The 25,157-nt window shown below is 35.3% G+C and overlaps 1 long non-coding RNA gene across 1 annotated transcript; it reads left to right on the top strand.

The window, feature by feature from the left end:
- The first annotated feature begins 4,240 nt into the window (after positions 1–4,240).
- On the top strand, positions 4,241–7,950 carry LOC110011506 (uncharacterized). The gene is made up of 2 exons (XR_016063825.1): positions 4,241–4,479; positions 6,391–7,950. It is a non-coding gene; the product is annotated as an uncharacterized LOC110011506 (long non-coding RNA).
- The last annotated feature ends 17,207 nt before the right edge of the window (positions 7,951–25,157 follow it).

Raw genomic sequence — 25,157 nt, 5'->3', positions numbered from 1 at the left:
ATATGCACCGGGCTCGATTTAATTAAATTAAATCAATCCCAACCAAAGCCCATTAGACTATAACTAATTAAATTAATTTTATCCCAACTAAGTCCAAAGATTTATTTAATCTAATTAAATAAATCTAAGCTCAATCTCTAATTAATTGATCCAATCAAATAATTAAGTCAAATCAATTAAATTAATCCAATTAATTTAAAGGTGTTAAGCCCAAAATTAATTAATCCAATTAATTAATTCTTGATCTATCCATCAAATAGATTATTAAATAAATGATCCAATCCTTTATATATGTTCTCCTTGAATTAATTTAATCCAATTAAATTAATTCTTTTCTTCTCGAATTAATACCAAATTAATTCCACCAATTCCATAGTGAATTGTGTGTGACTCTTTAGGTTCATCAGCTAGACTTGGGCATTTATGTCCAACACAATTAATTAATTAAATTAAATTAAATTTATTATTTTCAATTAACCATCAATTAAAAACGCATGTCACTATGAGTGGTCGTCTAGAAACGGTCCATGGCACTAGAGACTAGGTGATTGTTGGCGTGAACATTTAGGCTCTCGAGTTCCATACAGGTACGGTCGTTCCGTTGACCATCTCCCGACTTTAGTCTAAGACATGGAATTGGGCGTCGGTTTCCATCTTAGACCAGGCAACTATGCTAAATACTTGAGATGCGTTTACTCTATTGATCGACAAAGGAAACCATTTTTTATTCGACCAATTGCTATGGCCATAGACTTAGAGAGTCTAAACCATCTCAAAGCACATAGAAGATATATCCATCATATACTGATAAGGGATGGATTCTATCTTGAAATCCACCGTCCTCAATATATAATCCGACTTTACTGGAAAAGACTTATAATGACCATATGGAAGACACAGTCATCTCTCGCCAAATCCAAGATATAGCCATCATATGCGTGCGATTGCCATGATCCTCAAGTCCAAGGACTAATCCAGTACTATCGGAGCCGGAAATTCAAGTTATATCGACCAAGCCTCTAAGGCTTCCATATGATGATTCCCACGAGTCAGTTCAATCAACTAACAACCTTATCAACTAATCTACTAAAATTGCAAGGACATCCCATGTCGGTCGCCGATGAAATACGACACTCATCCAATAAATGCAATACTTAGTACAAGTCTCTATAGGACTCTTGATGCTCAGTCTCGAGGTCCTCGACTTGGAATGTTTCAAACCAACCCTCAGAAGTTGGTTTCATAGCTACCATCCAATCCGCAGCTCAACTACATGGGTTATTCAATTGGTCTGTGGGCATTTGTTGTGACGTTAAAACACCGTTCAACATAAATAGTAAGCACAACAAACACACGGTGCCACAGATGAATGCTTACTACATTCATCAAGATAATATCACATTCATAAGCATTGCTAAATGATTTCCAAAACCACCAATTTAATTGGCTTTTTCGTCACCATTTCTAAGAAGGGAAAGTAGGATTGTCTGTTTGGCATCTGAGCCGCAAACATTGGGCTCCCCGAGGTGGGCTTTCACGAGAATTTGGGTCAAGAGGTAGAATGTTGGGCTTTTTAATTCATTATTGGGCCATAATTCATTCGGCCACGCCCATTAGTATTTATAATAAAGGTTTTACTACTTTTTTTTTCTATTTTCAAATTTTAAAAATTTAATTAATTGTTCTTATCATTTTTAAATTTTGTTTTTTCTTAAGTCAACTTTTAAAATTATTAAAAACATAAAAGAAAATAAAAACCCTACGCAACCATTGCCCCTAGGAAGCCGCCGCATCATGGTTGCTTAGATTGGGGGCAATGGCGTTATGACATCACCGTTACCCTCCTCAGAGTTGGGATGTCGCCCCCTCTGCGTTTGGCGGCTCGTGGAGGTGGGATGGGGGCAAGGTGATGGGGTAGGGGGTAGGGTTAGTTTTATTATTTTATATTTTTTCATTATAGATATAATATATATAAAAATTGTTCAAATCTTGACCCTTAATAATTTAGATCTAACAGTTGAGATGTATTGATTAAATCCTACAACTGTTATGCAACGAAACATTTCAATAGTTATGTAAATAAAAAATAATATATCATAGATAAGGGCAGAACGGTCTTTTGGCAAAAAAATTAACACTGTTAAGTTCAACTAACGGTGAGGGACAAGTGTGCTATATACGAAAATAGAGGGGTTCTTTTTCGCTTATTTTTAAAATAGATAGGGAGTTTTAACTGAATTTTGAAACATACAGTAATATGTAATTTGAAACTTTTCTTTTCTATCTTCCAGTAATAAAATCATTTGCTTCAACAGTACATCTTCAAACCATATAATGTTCCTCTCATTATCTGGTCTGTATGAAATTTCAATGAAAAAAGAATATGAAAAACAGTTTTTAAAAACATAAATTTAATTTAAAAGTAAATGACATATTTCCATCAAGAAATACACATACATCTAGTATGGAATTTATGAACATTAACATTGACACGAATCCGTTTAACAAAAACAGTTGTTCTTTTATTTTTATTTTTTGAGGTTGAACAGGTTAACCACAATTAATCTAAGCCAAAACCTTCTTTATTTGAATCTTTTTTTATTTAGATAAGATCTGACCCAATTGAATAAAATGCATAGCAAATATAAGGGTGAATAGCAATTTATCCCCTGTGATATTGAAAATAAGCACATTATCCCCTTATGAAAAAAAATAGCAATTTACCCCCCCCCCCCTCCTATACTTTTTAAAATGAAGCAATTTACTTCCTTATATAGTGAGGTAAATTGCTTCATTTTAAGAAATATAGGGAGATAAATTGTTATATTTTAAAAAATATAGAGAGGTAAATCGCTATTTATTTTTTCATAAGGAAGTAATTTGTTCATTTGCAATATCACAAGAAAATTGCTTGCATTTTTACCCAACTATAATGTATTTGTCAATTCCTTCATCACTTGTTACAACATTGGACTAGTCTACCGGTATATTTTTCAATATATTTACACCCCCCTTACCACCTATGCAAATGGATGGAAGGGCACTATCCTATGAACCTGGATTATATGAAACGAAATAAGTATATATAGGTTTGGTTTAATAGCCCCAAGTACTCATCACTATAGTGATATTTTAATACCCTAATAGAGCTGTTATAGGATATTAGTATAGTTACTACGAGAAAACAAAATTTTTATGGTGGAATTCTTAATAAATCTGTCACAAACCGAAATTTGTGACCACCAAGTGGAAATCGCAACAGATCCCATCGCAAAATATTTGTGGTGAATATTAGTGCCCATCCCAAAACATTTTAATGGGTGTGAATATCCGTTGTGAATGCTGTTATTTTGACAAGGAATGAAATTCAAACTTTGCAACAACAAATTTTTGCAATGACCATTTTTGTTAGTGATGGAGAAAATCTAAGCTGGATTTAGGGAGGAAATTGCGTTGCCAAAAGGGCGTGGTATGTTCTCAGAATTTTGTGATGGAATTTCACAACTCAAGATTTGGAATTGGTTTTATTGGGATGGATTGGCATCTAAAGTTTTGCGATGGTTATAGCTTAAGACGCACAATAGGCCGTAATGATCAAAGACTGGCAAAAACCAAATAAGAAAAACTCGGTTCAAGACTGACCTAATACTGTTCAGGATTGGTCTTAGGGTGGTTTTAGCCTTTAAATGGGCTACAACTCGGTCTTTTTTTAAACTAAGTCTGACCCATAGACCACCTCAGTCGAGGCCCGAGAGCAAGCCTTCTGAGATGGAAATATATTTATCAATAAACTTCACCTTTTAAAGATAGGTTGAACCGCGAAAAAAAATTTCATCTTAATATTATAAAATAAAGTTGTAATGTATTGACAGAATTTTTTACGGATAGTCATTAAAAAAAAGAAAATAGAATATGAAAAATATTCCGTCTTTGATTTGGTAATAAAATAAAAAACTTATGATGGAATATTTTCATCTTAGATTCTCAGAATTTGAGACGGAATTAAAGATGGATTTTAAATTTTTTTTTTTTATTTTTCGTCCTTAATTTTGATGTTATTTCGTTCTTTGTCTCATCTGAAATATGAATCTTGAAGTTTATTCTTTTTTTATAAAATCTATCTTTGTTTCTGTCTTAAATTTTTTAATCCTATGTGGAAAAAAAAGATGAAATTCAAACCAATTGATTTTTTAATAAATCATTTTTCTTTTTTGGCTAAATATTTTTTTAAAAGTTGCTGCCCCCAAATTTTCTTTTTTGACTAACCTAAATCTGCAAATTGCAACTCTCTACGAGGATGTCTCTTCTCTTTCTTTCTCGCCAGTGCGCTGCCACAACAACTCACCGGTGTACCGTTGATCAACAACTCGCCAATATGCTGCCGAAGTTCAAAGATTTTTTGCTCCCCTCCTCGGAGTTGAAAGAAGGGGATTGCACTGTTAGTTGTGGGTGAAGGAAAAGAGCATATCAAACAAAAAGGTTGGCTTCTCTTTTGCTTAGTTTTGCCGGTAAAATTCCGTCTTCATTTTTTCTTTTTTCCTTCTTTTTTACCTTTTTGATCTAAGTACTTAGGGCCAGTAGTTTAATATTGAAATGGATTTGTGATTTCTACATTTACAAATCGCAAAATTAATGTTTAATGTTGTTGAAAAGAGCAGAATGTCTTTGTTTAATGTTTGTTGCTAACAAACAAATTAACATTTTTATATCTTACTTAATTTCAGTAAAATGATGAAGGAAATCCAAAAACTAAATGATCTGCCATTGTTAGCATTTTTGGTGTGCTAGGACTGATAGAGTGACTATCTTTGCTAAATGTTCATGCAGCATCTTGACTTATTCTGCTAAAGTTTTTGTAGTAGTTTATGGGTGTGAATATCTTGTCAACGCTACTAGATTGACACCAAGGATCAAAGGAAATCGTTGTTATATTCTGGTTTTAGGTAGGCAATATCTTACTGTTTTCATATGTGTGGTTATAGTCCATGGCCTTGTATTATTCGGGTTGCTGAGAGATAATTATTTGAGCTTCTACAATCAATTGTGATGTGGTTCGGATTCTGAATAAGGGATGAGACGGGAAATTTACCCTTTACACAGCAACACAATCAGATAAAATTAAAATTTAGTGAGAAAATTTTTCGGGATAGGATGTAATGAGTCGCCAAATCAATGAATAGTAACCTTCTTCTAAAAAATAATATATTGAGTATTTATAGTGGTGTTGAGAGTTATGCAGTGTGCTAGAGTGTATGTATTCATTGTGTGGCTTACATAGTAAGAAAAATACTTTTCAACCCTTGTAAATAAACATGTATTACCAACATCTACATCATATAGCCCTACTCTTGGATGAAATATTTAATTTTCGGTGTAGTAATTTGTTCGAGAATAAACAATTTTCTAAGAGAAAAAGACTTGAGTTTAATACATGGGAGTGGGTGGGTGGGAAGTCATTAATTGTTCTCCACCCATCTACCTCACTATGTTTGTTTCCTCTCCCATTCCATTTGCCACATTCCCTCCTCTTCAAATGGCAAGTAAAAGTAATTCTTCCACCCTCTCTAGTTTAGTTTTTTCTTGTAGTTGCTTTGTATTGTATTTTCCCTTCGGATTAATTGAAATGTGGAACGGGGAGGATTTTGGTGGTGCTCGGCTAGGGAATGGGGGGCTGGAGAGGTGCGGCCTTCCGGAAGGGGGGTTAGCTTGGGGGTGTGGTCCCCCTTTCCTCGTGCGGGGTTGGGGACGAAGGGGATGCGAATATTTTCCTCATGTTGAGTATTCTACAGCTAATAATGCGTGGCGTGACTTCCCTCCATATCTAGAAGGTTATTCACCCGATCACATTGCCGCGATTATGCGTTTGCCTAAGTGCTTCTTTTAACTCAGTTGAGAATTTAGAGGACATATATGATTTTGAGTCTAACAACTTCATTGGGTCTAGGCCTAGCGAACAAGTGGATGAAGTCGTGTCTGTTAGCTAAGGTGGGGATGTTAATGAGGAGTGGGGCAAGAGTGAAAATGAGGAAGTTGGGAATGAGGAGGACAAAAGTGAGGGGGTTGAAAGTGAGAGTGAGGAGGCCGAAGCTTATGAGGTGTTGGGTCGATCGAGTATTGTTTTAGTGTCGGGAGTTGATGATGGGAGGCGTCTGGGTATTCAATGGTGTCATGAACCACGGGGTCGTGTGTTGGATGTTGGGCACATGCGATAGTATTCTTACTCGAGAACAGCTTGTGGTTCTGCCTGGAGGATTAGGTACCCTCCTGACGGGTGTTTCACTATTTATGCTGCTTTCTTTGACTGCGGGTTTTCTGTTCCTCCTCACTCCTTGTCACGATATGGTATTTGTGTTAGCCAGCTTATGCCGAATTCCTTTATGTGGTTTGAAGGGTGGTGACATCGCCTTCGAGAGTTGGGGCCTCCCTAACTCTAGAAGGCTTTCACGCCTTGTGTGCTATCTGCCGAGTGGCTGAGTTGTCTTCTTCTACTGACGATGCAAGATATTTCTGCTTCTGTCCACGCAAGGCGGGTAGATTCTTGGGCTGGTCTGTTTCCTCTAAAGGTCCCTGGAAGGAAAAAATTTTGTACGGTATAGACGATGGTTAGGGGTTGGCCTTGAAGTGGAGTAGTTCGCCCATCAAGATCGCTCATCTTAAGGAGTTAGGGAAAGTCCGTGATGATTTTATGGTAGCGGGGTTATTTGGCCACATGCTTGACATTATTTCCCATTTCACATTCACTTGGAATCATTTTGTGATGTTGTCTTTCATATATTTTTCTTAGATGTGTTAGGATTTTGTTTGAATATTGCATTTTCCTTAAATCGTTTGGTCTTCTACGTTGTATGATGTATATGTTGATAATATATATTTATTTACAAGGTTAAAAAGCTATTTTTTTACTATTTAAGCCACACAACAAATACATATACCCTACCATACTACATAACTCTCAACACCACTATAAATACTAAAGATATTATTTTTTAAAAATAAGGTTACTATTCATTGATTTGACCATTCATTACATCCGTTCCTAAAAAATTCTCTCACAATCCCTTATTCAAAATTAGGACCACATCAATTGATATCTTATAGCTTTACTCCATGACATGGAAGTTCTATGTAAAACAGCTCTACCATTGCGAATGTCAGTTATTACTAATCTATGCAAATTTCATGAAATGAATTTGCTTCTCAAGCCCTCTTTATGCCTTGACCTCTTCTAGTCTCCAGTGTCTTCCAAATGTTGATCTCTATTAATATAGTTCATCCTTTTCTTTTAGGGGGAGGGGGGGAATCAGAATGCTTCAAATGGTACCTGATACTTGTTGAGATTCTTGTTGTAAAGATGCCGATTTGTGCAGGCAATTTCTTTGTGTTTTGATTGTCAATGGGCTTACCAAAGCCAAAATTTTGCCTGTCTCAAATCCTCCATAGTTGGAGGACTGTGCCCTTGCACTTTCCTCTGTCATGCAAATTCCTTGTTCCTTCACAAGCTTGTATACCTGCATTGCTTTCTTTAAACATTAGGAAATGTCAACTTTTTTTAGTTACTTTATTTATGTCTTTTATTATGATATTCTTTTTCTAGACTAGGGACTGCTTTCATGAAAATTACTCATGTCCTGCTACTTCATAGATGATAAATACAAATGAATAGATAGACAAATCTCTTGATGAGAATGGGCAGCTCAAGTTCAAGCTGAATTCTTCAGTCACCAGCAAGGAAACGCCAGAATTCGAACACTTGTCCATTTAGTCTTATCTTTGTGTAATTCTCTTTGTATTAAAATCGTTTGTCACACTTTTATTAGTAATTTCACATCTTATCTGTTGAAGGTCGTCTTCTTCATTTCTTTCCCGCTTGTACAGAACATTATTAGAGGAGCTTTAATGCTCAAGTTTTGAATGAGAACTTCGGTACAATTCCATGTACTTTTTGCTGCATCTCTTTCTTCTGTGGTGAGTTTAACATGGTATTAAAGCCATCCTTATGATAATCTTTGCATATCTAAGTGTGATTGATGAGTCTATTTTATCTATCTTTATGTGAATTAATTTGCCATGGCAAGCTCTACGAATGCAGCTCCGGTTACTTCTGTTACTACTGGTGCTGGTTCCGAAAATTAGACTGGAAATCCGAGGATTCAGATAGTGGATCATCCAGGAATTGACGTCTATAGGATTTTATAAACAATGGGGAGACTAATTGATAATTATTAAGAAAATTTAGATTTAATTATAAATAAATTATAGGGTGACAACCAAATATATTAAAACTTGAATGAAATATATTGAAGCTTCTTATAATGTTTGGGAGCAAATTATATTAATTAAAAAATTAAGCAAAACATAATGAGAATTTTTGAAAACGGCTAAATAAAATGCAAATATATATATATAAAGGGGGAATTGGCAAGTGGATGTTATTAAAAAGAAAAATGGGATTCTCGTGAAAAATTCAATTTAGGGATGTTATTAAAAATGATATATATAAAGATATAACGGGTTTGATTAAATGAATTTTTATGAGTTAGTTGATAAATTAAATATATACTTGAAAAACTTAGAAATGTAGTATTTAAAAGAAAGTGAAACGGAAAGTTGAATTTCGATATAAAAAGAATATCAAAAGATTGGTCGGAAATACATGAATATTATATAATATCTTATTTAGATATAACGATGATTCCGACTATAGCACATGATGATAAAGTGGAGGTTGAACAACTCTTTGTTAACTGAATCGTTTTGAGATTTGAGGTGAGTATGGCTAATTGAGTTTATATATATACATATATAATTTTATATGAAAATCATATATTGATTGTTGGGTTTATATATATACTTATATGGATATAATATATTGATTGTTTATATACTTGATTGTGGATGTGAAGAAATCGCATGGTATGGCCCGTGAACGCGCTGGTGGAAGCGGTCAAATAAAATGCGTAATAATGAAAAATAAATGCAAGAACTAAACGAATCTAAGGGGTGTACCCTTTTTTGAGTTCCCGGGCATTCGATGTAATACAATAAAAATAAACATGGGGCTGATGTAAAATCTATAAAACTGAAAAACATAAAGGGAAAAACGATACCTTTATTTTTCACTGTCGCTTGAAATGCTCTTCACTTGAGGCCAACATAGCGGCTCTCTAATTTGTCCACACCACATCGGAGTTGGGATCTCTACGTCCTATTTTCTAGAAGTGAATAAGAGGAAAAAATACACCAAGTGCATTGAGAGAGAGATAGAAAGGGGCTGCCGAGCACCATGGAAGTGGAGGGGATTTTTTTTTTCTGTTGTGTGATTATGATTATAATTATTTCTCAAATAATTATATTTCATATATTTATTTTGTTTAGATAATTAACAATCTTTTCAAATATATTCTACTATCTACAAGTATATTTCTCTTTATTCCAAGAGATCCCCAAAATGGTTAGAATTGCATTTTCCGAAATTGCAATTTGTTAGCCATTTATTTCCTTCAATGGAATGTTTCATGGGCTCAAAATAATGGGCTTGGTTGATTTTTGTATTTAAAAATACAAGCCCAATAAATTTTTATTTAAATCTAATTTAATAAAACTCCATTTAATTGAGCCCAACTTGTATTTAATCTAATTAAATACAAAAGCCCAAATTATCCTTAATTTTTAATAAGATCCAACTTATTAAATTGTATGGACAAACTCAAATATAAATTAATGCCATTAATTTATTCTTAGCTCTTTTTCATCTAATGGATCTCTCTTTGTAAGTAATCCAATTACTTATGGAGTTAATTCAAAATTAAATCCATGTTGCTTTCTAGTGATTTGTATGTGACTCTTAGGTTCACCTTTCAGCTAGACTTGAGCTAGTATCTGACACTATTATTAATTAATCCAATTTAATTAATAATTCTTGATTAACCCTTAATCAAGAAAGGCCTTCACCATGGGTGACCGTCTAACAACGGTGCATGGCACTAGAGACTAAGTGAATTACCGCGTGAATATGTAGGGTCTTGAGTCCATACGAAAACAGTTCTTCCATCTACGGGCTTCCGACTTTAGTCTAGGGCATGGAATTAGGTATCGGTTCCCATCCTAGACTAGGCGTCTATGCTTAATACTTGAAATCGCGTTACGCCAAGTTTTTCGATATAGGAACCTTTTTTCCTATTTGATCAACGATTGTGGCCACAGATTCATAAAGCGTGAACACATTTCCAAGTGTATAGGAGATACTTTTGTCACATACTAACAAGGGACAAAACCTCTTATTGGAACTCACCGTCCTTGCTATGTACTCCGACTGCAGTGGACAAGGCTTATGATGATCATTTCAGTGACACAATCACCTCCCGTGCAGATTCAAGATATAGTCATCATATGCACGTGACTGAAGTGATTCCTCAAGTCCAAGGACTACGTCCACACTATCGAAGTCGGGGATTCAAGTCATACTGACCTAGCCTCTGAGGATTCCATATGATGATCCTCGCAACTTAGTTCAGTCAGTTGACCACCTTCTCAACTAACCCATTGAAATTGCATAGACGTCCAACCTCTATCGCCGATGAAATTGGACACTCATCCAATGAATGCAATACTCAGTGCACGTCTCAATAGAACTTTTGATGCCTAGTTTCGAGGTCCTCGACTTGGAACATTTCATACCAACCCTTAAAAGTTGGTTTCATAGCCATCATCCAATGCGCAGTCCAATTACATGGATTATTAAGTGGTCTGTGGGCATCTGTTGTAACGTCAAAGCAGTGCTTAACGTAATTTGGTAAGCACAACAGATACATGTGCTATTCATCGGGATAATATTTTTTAGATAAAGTAATTGAATGGTACTCAAAATTGCCAATCTAAGTGACTTTTGGTCACCTATTCCAACAACATCCCACTTAGTTTATGAGAAATATGCGATACCGGCTAGGTCTTATAGGTTTACTATAGTTTATGCCGATGTCGTGCGGTCCAACTCCACGTTACATCTTCTTATAATCACTATAAGCAGATTATGGTGTCTAAAATTTTTTCTTCGACATGTGATGAGATCTCGAGCCTTTTACCTTGCGCCATAGCCTAGTTGTCATCCTCCAAGGTGACTATTGGCGGGGCCTAGGTAACACAACCAACAATCAGGCGTTGTTTTTCAATCCTAATATGTTTTTCAATATAATTTTTAAAATTGCCATACATTGAATTTTTCATGATGAAATTCTTTGTGATATTCCACTTGGAATCTTTTCAATATTACCATATCATCATAAAGCTTGAATGTAGACTTGTTTTGAGATTAGGCATTATTCATATGATGCTGGAAGCTATTATCACTATAGCCTTCCAGAATTGACTCTCTATTTATGAGTGTCAACGACTCTTCTTTAATTCTTATTTAGGTATATAAAGATAGCCTTTCAACAGCTGTCTGTTGCCTTGTCGCTGCACACTCTGTTAGAATAGGTGACCTGAAAGTCAATTAGATTGGCATACTTGTAAACCATTCTGACAATAACTTGATTCCATATAATATTGTTTAGTAAATAAAATGAGTATTCACTATTGGCATTTTCTTTGTTCTACTAATTGTATGTATTTGCACTTCGTTTGGACATCACAACAAAGCCGACAGACCACTTTGACAACCGTGCAACAGTTGGACTGCCAATTAGATGGCGGTCATAAAATCAACTATCAAGGGTTGGGTCTGAAATGTTCCAAGTCGAGAACCTCGAGAATGTGCATCAAGTGTCCTATGGACACTTGCATTAAGAGTCGCATTCATTTGATGACTGTCGTATTTCATCAGCTACAAACATGGGACGTCTATGTGATCTTACTGGGTCAATTTGCTAGGTGTCGAATTCACTGAACTGACTTATAAGGATCGTGAAATGGAAGTTTTAAAGGCTTGGTCGGTATGATAGTAAGGAAGTAGTCCTTAGACTTGAGGAATCACGACAGTCACGTGCATATGATGACTATATATTGGATTTGTGCGAGATGTGATCGTATCACAGACATGCTCATCATAAGCCTTGTCGAGTGCAGTCAAAGCATGTAGTGAGGACGGTGAGTTTCAAGAAGAGGATTCGTCCCCTGTCAATATGTGACAGAGGTATCTCCTATACACTTGGAGATGCGTTTGCGCTCTATGAACCTGTGGCCACATTCATTGGTCGAACAGAGCAATTTGGCGTAAGACGATCTCAAGTGTTAAGTATAGACACCTAGTTCAGGATGGGAGCCTCCATGTCCAAGACTAAGGCTAGGAGACGATAGATGGAAGGACCGCAGCTATATGGACTCGAGATCCTAAAAATTCACGTGGATATTCACCTAGTATGCACCGTTGCTAGACGGCCACCGATGGTGATGAGCTTTCTTGATCAAGGATTGATTAAGAATTATTAATTAAATTAGATTTAATTAATAATAATATTTGTTATTAGCCCAAGTCTATGTGAGAGGTGAATCTAAAGAGTCAAGCACAAATCACCAAAAATGGACGAGGAATTAATTTCATAATTGGATTATTTACAAATGAGAGAGATCCATTGGACGGAGGAGCCCAAGGATAAAATTAATGAATTTAATTTCTATTGAGCTTGTCTATAATAAGTTGGACTTATTAATTATAAAGACTTATTGGGCTCATGTATTTAATTGGATGAAATATATGATGGACTTAATTAGGTTGATTTTAATTAAACTGAATTTAATTAAAGTTAGTTGGGCCTTGTACTTTTTTTATCCTAATAAAATCAGCCAAATACCCCCAAATTAAGCACACTAGATAATTCTAAGGAAGGAAATAATTGACTAGCAATTTTCACTTTTGAAAAGTGCTATGTTGGTCATTCTTTATTTGGAATAAAGAATGTATTGCCTTATGGATAATGGAATGAACCTAGACACATTCTAGTACATCCATACAAGCTATATACATATATATGTGTCTATATATGTTCTATTTAGTTATTTGGAATAATTAATTATTACACAACACACAAAAAAATTAGTATGTATTGTGTATTGTAAATTGAAGAACAATTTCTTAATTGATGACAGGCCTCTATCTTTTTGTTTTTTGATGAAGAATATTGGTTGAAAAACAATCTATGAAAAAGTGATAATGGCCTCGTTCTGAGTGAAGACTTGAAGAATACAAATGGGACAAGACAAAACTCAGAAACTCTCTCTAGCAATTGTAGGAATATTTTGTTTGTTTCATGTGTAAGATTCGTGTAGGCCAAACGTTGATTGCTAGAAGGAATGTGAACAACATCACATTAAAACATCAAACTCTCAATGAAGTAGCTCTAATACTAGGAAAACAAATTTCTCAAATACAAACAGTACAGGGTTCAGTGCCTAAGCTAGAATGGCTTATATGAAGAAAGAAAACAGCGAGAATTTTCTAAAACTCAAGCCAAAGTTTTCTAAGAAACCATAAAAACTGTTAAGTTAAATCCAATAAGCAACAAAAGTGAAAAACATAAGTAGATAACAAACTGCAATATATCTTTGTTTTCCATGAAACCAAAAAACCAAAAATACAACCCAAATGCTGAAAACTCCAAAAATAGTCAGCAACATACATAATTCAGTTTCTATCAACCAGACAAAATACAAACATTGTTTCCTCTTCACATTTTTTTCTTCCCTTTATCGTTGTTGTTATCCTTCTGTTTTCCTCCATTCATTGCTTCAGTTAAATTGGACAATGTGACGAATCTTTTTCCTCCCTTCACTATGGATGGTGTTCACCCTAAACTTGCTTGTTCTTGAGTTTTCCTTTCATCGTCAACAAAAGAAGCTGGTTGTCTGATCTTCACCCCCTTTTGACATTGTTTAAATTGCTCAAACATTGTTGGTGCCGTTGTTGTAGCTTTTGGAGGTAACTTGAAAGCAGAGGTTGGTGGGATATATCCCTACACAATTTTAAATTGATTAATTGAACCACTATCACTTATACTCCTTGTTTTTCTATGTATGACCACATCTCCTTCATGAACATGCTCTTTTCCTTTTCTTCTAACCTGATAGAAGGTTCTCCAACAATTAACAAACCAACTATCATTCAATAAAATTTTTAACAAGAATTGTAATTATACCTTAAGTTTCTGTGGGATATTTGCAACTTCAGCAACTGGTTCATTTGGACATTCTTGCACAGGTCCATTTCTTCCCATAACCTGACATAACAACTATTAACAACTAATATGACATTAATAAAGCATTAATAAACCAAAAATGTGATTATTTCACTTGGCTTGCAGCATCAGTAACAGGCTCTTTGCAGGTCTTAACATTGCGTCCCTGAATACCACATTTTCCACATTTTACAGTAGTTTGTTGCCTCTTTATTTTATTGGATCCTTCTTTGAATATTGGAGCAGGTTTCCGCTTCTTCTTCTTCTGGACAGGCTCATCAGGTTCCAGCCTTCCTGATTTTCTAGGCTTTCCAACTGTTTTCACAGGATTTGGTGGAAGTGGTAGAACGAAATCTGATTTCTTCCATTCTTTTCTTCCATTGATTGGCAGGATTGCATGTTCATACACCTTCAAGTATTCTCCACCCTATAGCATTGGTGTGTGTAGTTTTCTATATTTTCTCCTTGACAGAAAATAACACTAATAGCATGTTTACAAGGAATACCACTCAGGTCCCATTTCCTACATCCACAAGTCGCATTCTCAAAATCCACACTACATTGAGCCCACTCAGGTCCCATTTCAATGTTTCTATCAATTATTTTTTGGATCTTAGGACATAAAACTTTCTTCCATCTCTTTTTTGCCCTGTCCCTATTTTCTTGGAGCCTTTGCATCAAATACTCCATTATCCACTCAAACATTGACATGATGGGTTTATCTCTTGCTTCAAGAATATTGCTATTAAAACTTTCACAAGCATTATTGAGTAAAATGTAACACCATGGACAACAAGAAAAGTGTGACCTACTCCACTCTTTGGGATTCTTATCATTAAACCACGCAATAGCATCTTCATCTAAATATTTCATTTCTTGCATTTTTCTTGTAAATTCATTCATAGTTGTGGCTCTTGCAGCCTTCCACAAAGTATTCTTGAATGCCAAACCCCGGAACCCATAATTTTTTAAGTTTGAATGCAAGTATCTAACACAAAATCTATGCTCAGCGTTAGGAAACAATTCTTGTAATTCACCCACCAACCCTTTTTGTTTATCTGACATAAAAGTCGTAGGACCACATTCTTCTAAACGCAAATTCATTTTAAGCAATGTCAAAAATCAATCCCATGTGTCCTTATTCCTTTCATTACCACAACATAACAAATGGGAAAGAAATTGTTGTTCGGGTCAATAGAAACAGCAGACAACGAAATTCCCCAATATGCCCCCTTCAAATGACACCCATCAACACAAATGACAGGTCTATAACCATTCAGAAAATTCAATTTTAATGCTTGAAAACAAACATAAAATCTGTCAAACATGTTTTTGCCCCCTTCTTGCTCAGTCCCTAGTATCACAATAGATCCGGGATTACTTCTTTTTATCTTATCAGTGTAGTCCCACAACAAGGCATACTGCTCACTAGCACTACCCTCAAGCATAAACAACGCAAGTCTTTTAGCTCGTATAGCCTGATTTCTTGTTATATGGCATTTGATCTCTTCAATTGCATCTATTTTGAATCCCTTAATTCCCCTCATTCGATCTGTTTTGAATTTATGCATGTATTTCTTTGAGAGCCATGTCGATTTCATATTCTTCACATGAAAGGTGATGTTACAAGTATTATTAGGGACATAATACCTAATTTGAAATGTACATTCACTCTTCAAGGCACAAGCATGAATTCTCCACATGCACTCATTATCAGCAAATTTTTCATGCATTCTCTCCTTGTCATTTTTACAATCTTTATGTTTCTTTTATTTTTGATGGCATGTGATTGAATAGCCTTTCTCAATTCAGTCTTATTACTGAATACCATGCCCAGTGCAAATGTAGGTTCAAACAAACATGAAGGATTAAAAACAGGAAAATTTTCTTTTTCCCTTCCCCATCATATTCTTTATCACTCGACAATTCATCCCCACTGCACACAATGTTCTCATCCCCAGACCACTCAATATCAGTGTCCTCAACCCTAGCCTCTTCCAAAACCATATCCGCAATTGGTTCTTTCTGACTATCCTCAATCCCCTCATCATCACCCTGAAAACACCAAATCATCTTCCTCATTTTCTATACTTTTTTCTTCAAGCACCTCACTCATTTTGTATTCATGATCACTGACAGCGTCTTCAAAATTCTCCCTACTGGAGGTTAACTCATCCGCTCTCCTCTTTTCTTTGTTCTCCCGTACCTCCCCATTTATGTAAATATTTACCTCCACCTTATCCTCTAATCGTACAAATATTTCTTGAAGAAGTGAATTGAAATCTATGATTTTGAATCTATTATCTTCCTTTACAAAGTATTCTTTTTTCCCTTTAATGCCAACCTTATTACTTAATTCACCAAGGCCCCCAAGCCCTACATATCCGTACTCTACGTGGTCAAACTTATATGTAAACCCCCCCACATATTCATTTCCAATTAATTTACCCCCATAGTGAACACACATTGTTATTAGGCTGCTTTTTTTTATCTGTGCAGTGACAAAAAATAAGAAAAACAAAACAAAACAAACAAAAATAGATAAAAGTTAATAAAACAATACAGGAACAATATTAAAAAACAACAATTACACATTTCCCACAGCATTAAATTGATTAAAGAAACAAGAACAAAGCAATAAGAAAATATAAGGGAACTACTTCACCCCAGCCGCAAAGCATATATCAGTTAAAAAATCAGTGTTGTCCCCATCTCAAAAATTAGGTCAAATGCATTCAAGCGTGTTGTACCCATCTTAAAAAATAGGTCAAATGCATTCAAGCGTGTTTTCCCCATCTCATGGGCCACTTCAACAGTAAACATCTCAGTTTGTCCCCATCTCATAAAATAGTTCGCAAAACTGTCCAAAAACTACCAAAATCAGTGTTTGTCCCCATGAAAATAACACCAAATTACATCTCGCATTCTCAAAATAACACAAAAATACAACAACAAATAAGCATAAAAAAAAACACAGAATGAAAAACTTACCGTATTTTGGTGGGGGGTCGTCATTTAGTGCTGGGTCACGCATAACAACCATGGTTTCTTCTTCACTTTTGGCAAGATTGGAGAAAGACAGCGAACACGTTTGATTTGGGGCAGAAGGTAGGGCTTTGGAAAATGACTGATCGTGTTTTGGTGGTCCAAGTCTTTCCCAACTCAACTTACTTATCTCCACTTAAATTGCCCAGTCAGCGGGGTGGCCACGTGTGCAAGCCACGTACTCTCCTATGTGGCATGACACGTGGTCAATTGGCCGAAAATTGGACCAACTGATTTACACGTTGGCAAGTTTCAGGTAAATTTGAAATTTTGGTCATAAGAAAAAGTAGAAAACCCTCAAACAGACTAAATCTAATCAATTTTGCAAGTTACTAGAGTTAATAAATAGTGGCATGCTTATAGGACTAAAACTAAAATTGGCAATACTTAAAGGACTAAAAAAACATTTTTCCTCTTATTCTCTTCTAGCAAAGTGAATTAAGGGATCCCTATTTTTTGGTGTGGTGTGGACGTGTCTTTAGAGGACTTCTACGTTGGAGTCTTAAGTGAACAAATCGACAGAAGGAGGTTTGAAGGAAATCAAACAAGAGGTATCTTTGATTTTACATTTCTTGCACTCCTCGATTTTAATTGCACCATAAGCCCCGTTTTAGTTTTTATTGTTTATTTAATTAACTACATCGAACGCCCAGGAATTCCAAGGGTTCACCCCTTGGAACCATAGTCTTATTGTATTTAGTTTTTGATTAATATATTTTAATCACTGCTTCTGAATTATGCAACTTTGAGTTTTAGAAAACAATCCAATTTTATCCAAAAATTAAAAATCAACATAATTAATAACGAAGAAAAATTCCACAAAATCAATTTTTTGAAAGACGGCCAAAAATGGCTCAACCGTCTGTCGTCGGCCGTTCAGCGCGCGCTGGTCCCTCTGCCAACATTCGCGTGTGGGCTACTGTCTGCTCGCGCACAGGCCTCCGCCCACATACACCGGCCTAGGCTGCTTGCTCGTTCCCGTACCTGCGCGCTCGCATGGCTGCGCGCCGACATCGGCAGTTTTTGCTGCTATTTTTCTTCCCCTTTTTTTTGGTTCAATATGAAAAAACAAAAATATAGCATAAACCCATAAAAATTTCTAATTTTTCATATGCTTTAATCATCCATAAATTGCCAAAAAAATGAATGAGCCATTTCATTATATAACCAATAAACGAAAATGATAAAACATGCTTCGAAAAGCCGTAAAAGCACATTAATCACACAACCATCAGCCCCTACATTGAACCGAGCTCTGATACTACTTGAAGGGATCGCATGCCTGGAATGCGCTAGCGAAAGCGGTAAATAAATCGCGTAATAACGAAAAATAAATGCATGAATTAAACGAATCCAAGGGTGTACACTTGAAGTTTTCGAGCGTTCGATGTAATAAAATAAAAATAAACATGAGGCTGATGTAAAATGTATAGAACTGAAAAATATAAAGGGAGAAATGATACTTTCGATTTTCACGGTCGCTTGAAATGCTCTTCACTTGAGGCTTCAGCAAGTTGCCCTCTAATTTGTCAACACCACAATAGAGTCAGGATCTCTACGTCCTCTTTGCTAGAAGAGAAGAAGATGAAAAAATTCACCGTGTGCATTGAGAGAGGGAGGGGCGGCCAAGCACCATGGTAGAGGACGGGATATTTTTTATTTTTGTGTTTTGTGATTATGATTATTATTTTTCAAATAATTATATTTTATATATATAGATATATATCTTGTTTAGATGATTAAAAATATTTCTAAATATATTCCATTATCACAAGGTATATTTCTTTTTATTCCAAATAAAGAAATACCCAAAATAGTTAGAATTGCACTTTCCAAAATTGAAGTTTGCTAGCCATTTATTTCCTTCCATATAATTTTTCATGGGATTAAAATAATGGGCTTGGTTGATTTTTACCTTTAAAAATACAAGCCCAATGAATTTTTATTTAAATCTAACTTAATTAAAATCTATTTAATTGAGCCCAAGTTGTATTTAATCTAAATAAATACATTACCCCAAATTATCCTTAATATTTAATAAGATCCAACTTATTAAATTATATGGACAAGCCACAATATAAATTAATACCATTAATTTATTCTTGGGCTCTTTTTCATCCAATGGATCTCTCTTTGTAAGTAATCCAATTACTTGTGGAATTAATTCCTTGTTCCTTTTAAGTGATTCGTGTGTGACTCTTTAGGTTCACATTTCAGGTAGACTTGTATTAGTGTCCAACACTATTATTAATTAAATTCAATTTAATTAATAATTCTATTAGAATAGGTGACCTGGAAGTCAATTACATTGGCATACTTGCAATCCATTCTAACAATAACTCGATTCCATATAATATTATTTAGTGAATAAATAGAGTATTCCCTATTAGCATTTCCTTTGTTGTGCTCATTGTATATATTTGCATTTCTTTTGGACATCACAATAAAGCTCATAGACCACTTTGACAACAATGCAGCAGTTGGACTGCATATTGGATGGCAGTCATGATTAGGTTTGAAATTTTTCAAGTCCAGGACCTCGAGAATGAGCATCGAGTGTCGTATGAAAACTTGCATTAAGTGCTGCATTCATTTGATGAGTGCCGTGTTTCATCAGCGAAAGACGTAGGCGTCTATGCTATCTTAGTACGTCGATTGGCCAGGTGTTGTAACGACTGAACTTACTTGTAGGAATAGTCATATGGAACCCCTGAAGGCTTGGTCGGTATAACTCGAATCCCCGGCTTTGATAGTGCAGGAGTAATCCTCAGATTAGAGGACTCGCGACAGTCACGTGCCTACGATGATTGTATCTTGAATTTGTACGAGAGGTTATCGTGTCAAAGACATGGTCATGATAAGCCTTGTTCAGTGCAGTCAAAGAATGTAGCGAGGACGGTCAGTTTTAAGAATAGGATCTGTCCCCTATCAATACGTGACAGAGGTATCTCCTATGCACTTGGAGATGCATTTACGCTCTATGAACCTGTAACGATCGTCATTGATAGAATACAAAAAGAGGTTCCTATGTCGAGCAATTTGGCGTAACGCGATTCAAGTTTTAAGCAAAAACGCCTAGTTCAGGATGGGAGCCGACACCAAATTTAATTCCCTACACTAAGGTTAGGAGACGACAGACAAAAGGACCGTACTCGTATAGACTCGAGAGCCTAAAAGCTCACATGGATATTTGCCTAGTCTCTAGTGCTATGGACCGTTGTTAGATGGCCACCCATAGTGATGGACTATCTTGATCAAGTTTGATCGAGAATTATTAACTAAATTAGATTTAATTAATAATAATTTTTTACACTAGCCCAAGTCTAGCTGAGAGGTGAACCTAAAAAGTCTCACACAAATCACCGAAAAGGGACGAGGAATTAATTGAGAATTAATTGCACAAGTAATTGGATTACTTAAAAATGAGTGAGGTCCATTAGATGGAGAGCCCAAGGATAAATTAATACGATTAATTTAAATTGAGTTCGTCCTTATTATAATAAGTTGGACATATTAATTAATAAAGACTTATTGGGCTCGTGTATTTAATTGGATTAATATATGATGGGCTTAATTAGGTGGATTTTAATTAAATTGAACTTAATTAAAATTAGTTGGGCCTTGTATTTTTTATCCTAATAAAATCGGCCAAACACCCCTTAAATTAAGCACACTGGATAATCCTAGGGAAGAAATAATTGACTAGCAAATTTTCACTTTTGGAAGTGCTATGTTGGTCATTTTTTATTTGGAATAAAGAATATGTTGCCATGTGGATAATGGAATGTACCTAGATACATTCTAGTACATCCATACAAGATATATATATTCTAATTAGTTATTTGGAATAATTAATTATTGCACAGTACATAAATGTTGGAATTGGTGATCAGAAAGCCAATTGAATTAGCGATTTTGAGAACCATTTAGCAATCTTTTCTAATGTGATATTATCTTAATGAATGTAGTAAGCATTCATCTGTGACACCATGTGTTTGTTGTGCTTACAATTTATGTTGAAGGTGTTTCAACGTCACAACAAATGCCCTAGACGAACTGAATGACCCATGTAGTTGGACTGCACCTTGGATGGCAGCTATGAAACCAACTTCTGAGGGTTGGTCTAAAACGTTTCAAGTTTAGAACCTTGAGACTGGGTATCGAGAGTCCTATAGTGACTTGCATTAAGTATTGCATTTATGTGATTAGTGTCGTGTTTCATCGGCGATAGACATGGGACATCTATGCAATTTTAATGAATTAGTTGACAAGGTTGTTAATTAATTGAACTGACTCGTGGGAATCGTCATATGGAAGCCTGATAATATATGCTTAGTTCTTGGACTTGAGAAATCATGGCAGTCGCATGCTCGATGCATACTTGAAGTCCAAGCCCACTTGAGAGAGGTTGAAGCAAGTTAAGAAGGAGTTGAAACTCCTCACCATGATGAACATAATGGAGTGGTTATTTCATCATGGTTGAAGGTTATATGCATGTGTGTGCATAGGTTGCCTTGGTGGCAACTTGGTAGTTATTGAATTTTGAATTCAATAGTATATAATATACAAAACTACGCACATATCCAACATAACCTATCACATGAGCCACAAAATTTTGCTCAGTTTTTCTTTAAAAAATATTTTCCTTTTTGTTCTATATTGAATTTGATTCAAGTTAGAACATAAAACAATCTAAAAGTATTAAACAATAGTGTTTGTCTGGAGTTCTTTTTCCTTCTCGCTCTTTGTTCTATCTAGCAATAGAAAAAGAACTATATCTATTCCATTGTGGTGTGGATAAATTAGAGGGGTTCTAATTTGGATCCTAAAGTGAATGGAAGAGGAACGAAAAGGGAAACAACGTACGTTGTTGCTCATCTAAAGAAACAAAAGGTAAAGTTTTATGTTATATTTTTGTGCCTTTTTCTTTCATCCACTAGCCACATGTCTAGCATGCTTATTCGTTTGTTATTATGATTTTGACAAACACCAAATGCCTGGGAATTTTAAAGGGAACACCCCTTTGAACCGTTTTAATTTTTATTATTTCATGCTTCAGCTGCGTTCCCGGGCCATACTGATTCTTACAGTGGTATCAGAGCCCGGTTCGATTTTGTGGCTTTAGGATCAACATGTTATTATATGTTGAGAATGAACAATGTGTTTAATTTGATTTTGGAAAGCATGTTTTATGGCTTTGAGGCATGGTTATATGTTTAGAAAATATGTACTAATTTTGCTTTTAAATTATGGATATCTATGCATTTTCTGAAAATTGAATTTTCTGTAAATACATGATTTCATTTCAGTTTTTAATTGTAGAAATTAAAAAAAAAAATTAAAAAACGGACTAGTACAACCCTTGCTACCTTGCTGGCAGGGAGCCAGCGTGCAGGTGCATGCACCGCGCTGGGCACCTGGGGCCGGTTGTAGACGGCCGTTGTTCCTTTTTTAAAATTAAATTGTGTCGTAAATTAATTTGAAAATAGTTTCCAAACAAATCAAAAAATTCGTATATTGGATGTATGGTCGATATCCATTTTTTTAATTGCATTATTTGTATGTTATTTTCTGTACTTAATTATATTTTTGGTATTTGATATTGTATATTTATTGTTAAATACCTGAATTTATATCAACGATTGGTGCAGGATTGACCACTCAGCTATGCAAGTGGAGTAAAAGACACATTTTGAAGTTTTCCCATGCCTCATGAGGGCACACTTTCAGCTCTAAACTTTCGGTCTGTAGCAAATGCTAGAAGTCCAAGATGGTGGTTTGGAACATCCAAGAGGGCAGGACACCAAATCCACACTCTCTTCTTTTGGTAAAAAGGAATCTAAAATCTAAATCAATCATTTGATCTAAGAAAAAAAGTACTAGTGTTTTATATCTTATATAAATGTATTAATTACTGTTTATTGGATAAATAATTGGGATGATCACAAAGCCCAATGGCCGAATGCATAATTTTATTTTATGTTGGGTGAGGTCTGCAAGTCTCTTTGTTTTAATTTCGTCTTTCATTTTTAGCCTTCAAATAATAAGGCTTGCTTTCTCCCTCTTTTTGTACTTCCCTCCACTTTTGATTGGGGTTTTCAATTTCAGTTGTAATGAGTGTAATTAGGAATATGGGGTTTCATTTATTTTGAACAAATGTAAGCTTCCAAGGAGATGAGGCCTATTCCTATTTTACGGAGCTCATGAAGGAAGAAGAACAAAGAGGAATGCCTAGTAGAATGATAATGGGTTAGTATTTTGTAATAGTTAGGCCACACTCTAGATTGACCATAGACTTACTAGGTGCTCAATGGTCACTTAGGATTGGGCTTGTGATCGTCCAACAAGGGCGTGGTAGACTTATTTTTCCATGTGGTGTATGTTCTAATATTTGATGTATGATATGTTTGGAATACATTTATTTATACTCAATGATTAAAACTGATACATTCAAAAATCTTATAATGATGATGTCTCCGTTAGAACAAGATTAACTCTCACTTGGATGGTTGATGTTAAATATTAGGCCTATAATGGATTAAATGCATATGGTTTGATTAAATCCAGGCCTTCTATCCACAACAATGTGGTGCGGATGCTACTTTCACCCATTCGTGGTCTCACGAGTCGTGGCACGTTTGGAATGGAAGAAAGCTACACTATTGTTGTGAACGAATAGAATATACTCTTATTTCCCCATCTCACGAGTTGTGGGGGCAGCAATTGAGATATTCGTTTGGTTGATGGGTCGGACCTAACATTGAGTAGCATAATTCGCTTGGAGTCATCGGGATCACATTAAGAGGCGAGGCAAAATAATTTGGGGATCTCATTGGATAAGAATGGTATAGGTTACCTCCCAGAAAGTCTTTTTCTGTGTGAATCGTAAAAGCGGGGCATGGGAAATTGCATTTTTGGACTCCAAGTCCTTTAGGAAATGAAAGCAATAAAAATGCGAGTGGATTGGCCCAAGAATACGGAAGGGGAAGCGGTAAATAAAAAATTCATAAATTAAAAAATGAATTAAACAAAACCATGATTCCAAGTGGTGTATGCTTGGAGTTTTCGGGCGTTCGATGTAGTTAATTAAATAAACAATAAATTAAAATGGGGCTTATGGTAAAATTATAACTAGAAGATGCAAGAAACATAAATCAAGGATTACCTTTGCTTGATTTTTTTTGAACTTTCATTCGTTGATTCGTTCACTCGAGACTTCAACGTAGAAGCCCTCTAAAGAGAAGTCCAATCTCACCGTAATATTGGATCTCTTAATTCAATTTGCTAGAAAAGAATAAGGGAGAAAAGTTCACACCAAGTATGTAGGAGAAGGGGGCGGCCGATTTGGAGCTCTAGTGTAGGAGATTAATTTTTGTGTTGTGTAAACTTATTAGTTATTCTAAATAACTAATATATATACCTTGTATGGAAGTACTAGAATGTGTCTAGGTTCATTCTACAATGCATAAGGTAATGTATTCTTTATTCCAAATAAAAAATGACTAACATAGCACTTTGCAATATGAGCTGCACGAGGGGTGCACGCACACCCTGTGCATAGGTGCGTGCGGGGCCGCTGGGTTGCTGTCTGCCGACGGTTGGGCCGTTTTTTCATCATTTCTTCTAGAAGATTGGATTTTCTGATTTTTGCACATTTTTGGAAGGATATTAATTTTTCTAATTTAATTTTTTTAAAATTGGATTTTTTCTAGAATAAATTGTTTTAATTAATTTAGTTTGTTTGTGTGCATTGGATGCACGAAACTTTATCATTCTTTTAAATTGTAAATTTTAAGCTGGTTGTAATCTGCATATAATTGTATGCGTGATATTGTATATCATGTTGCCCTAGCTTGGTATATTAATTTTCTTATTTATCACTATTAATTGATATTATGTTCTAGTTGAGTGTGGATGGATGATGACAGAGCCCTAGACTGAATG

The sequence above is a fragment of the Sesamum indicum genome, linkage group LG13, assembly GCF_026168435.1.
Source record: "Sesamum indicum cultivar Baizhima isolate 11 linkage group LG13, ASM2616843v1, whole genome shotgun sequence".
NCBI classification, from domain to species: Eukaryota; Viridiplantae; Streptophyta; class Magnoliopsida; order Lamiales; family Pedaliaceae; genus Sesamum; species Sesamum indicum.
The sequence above is the reverse complement of the archived record's forward strand: the minus strand, read 5'-3'. Positions and strand labels throughout refer to the sequence as shown.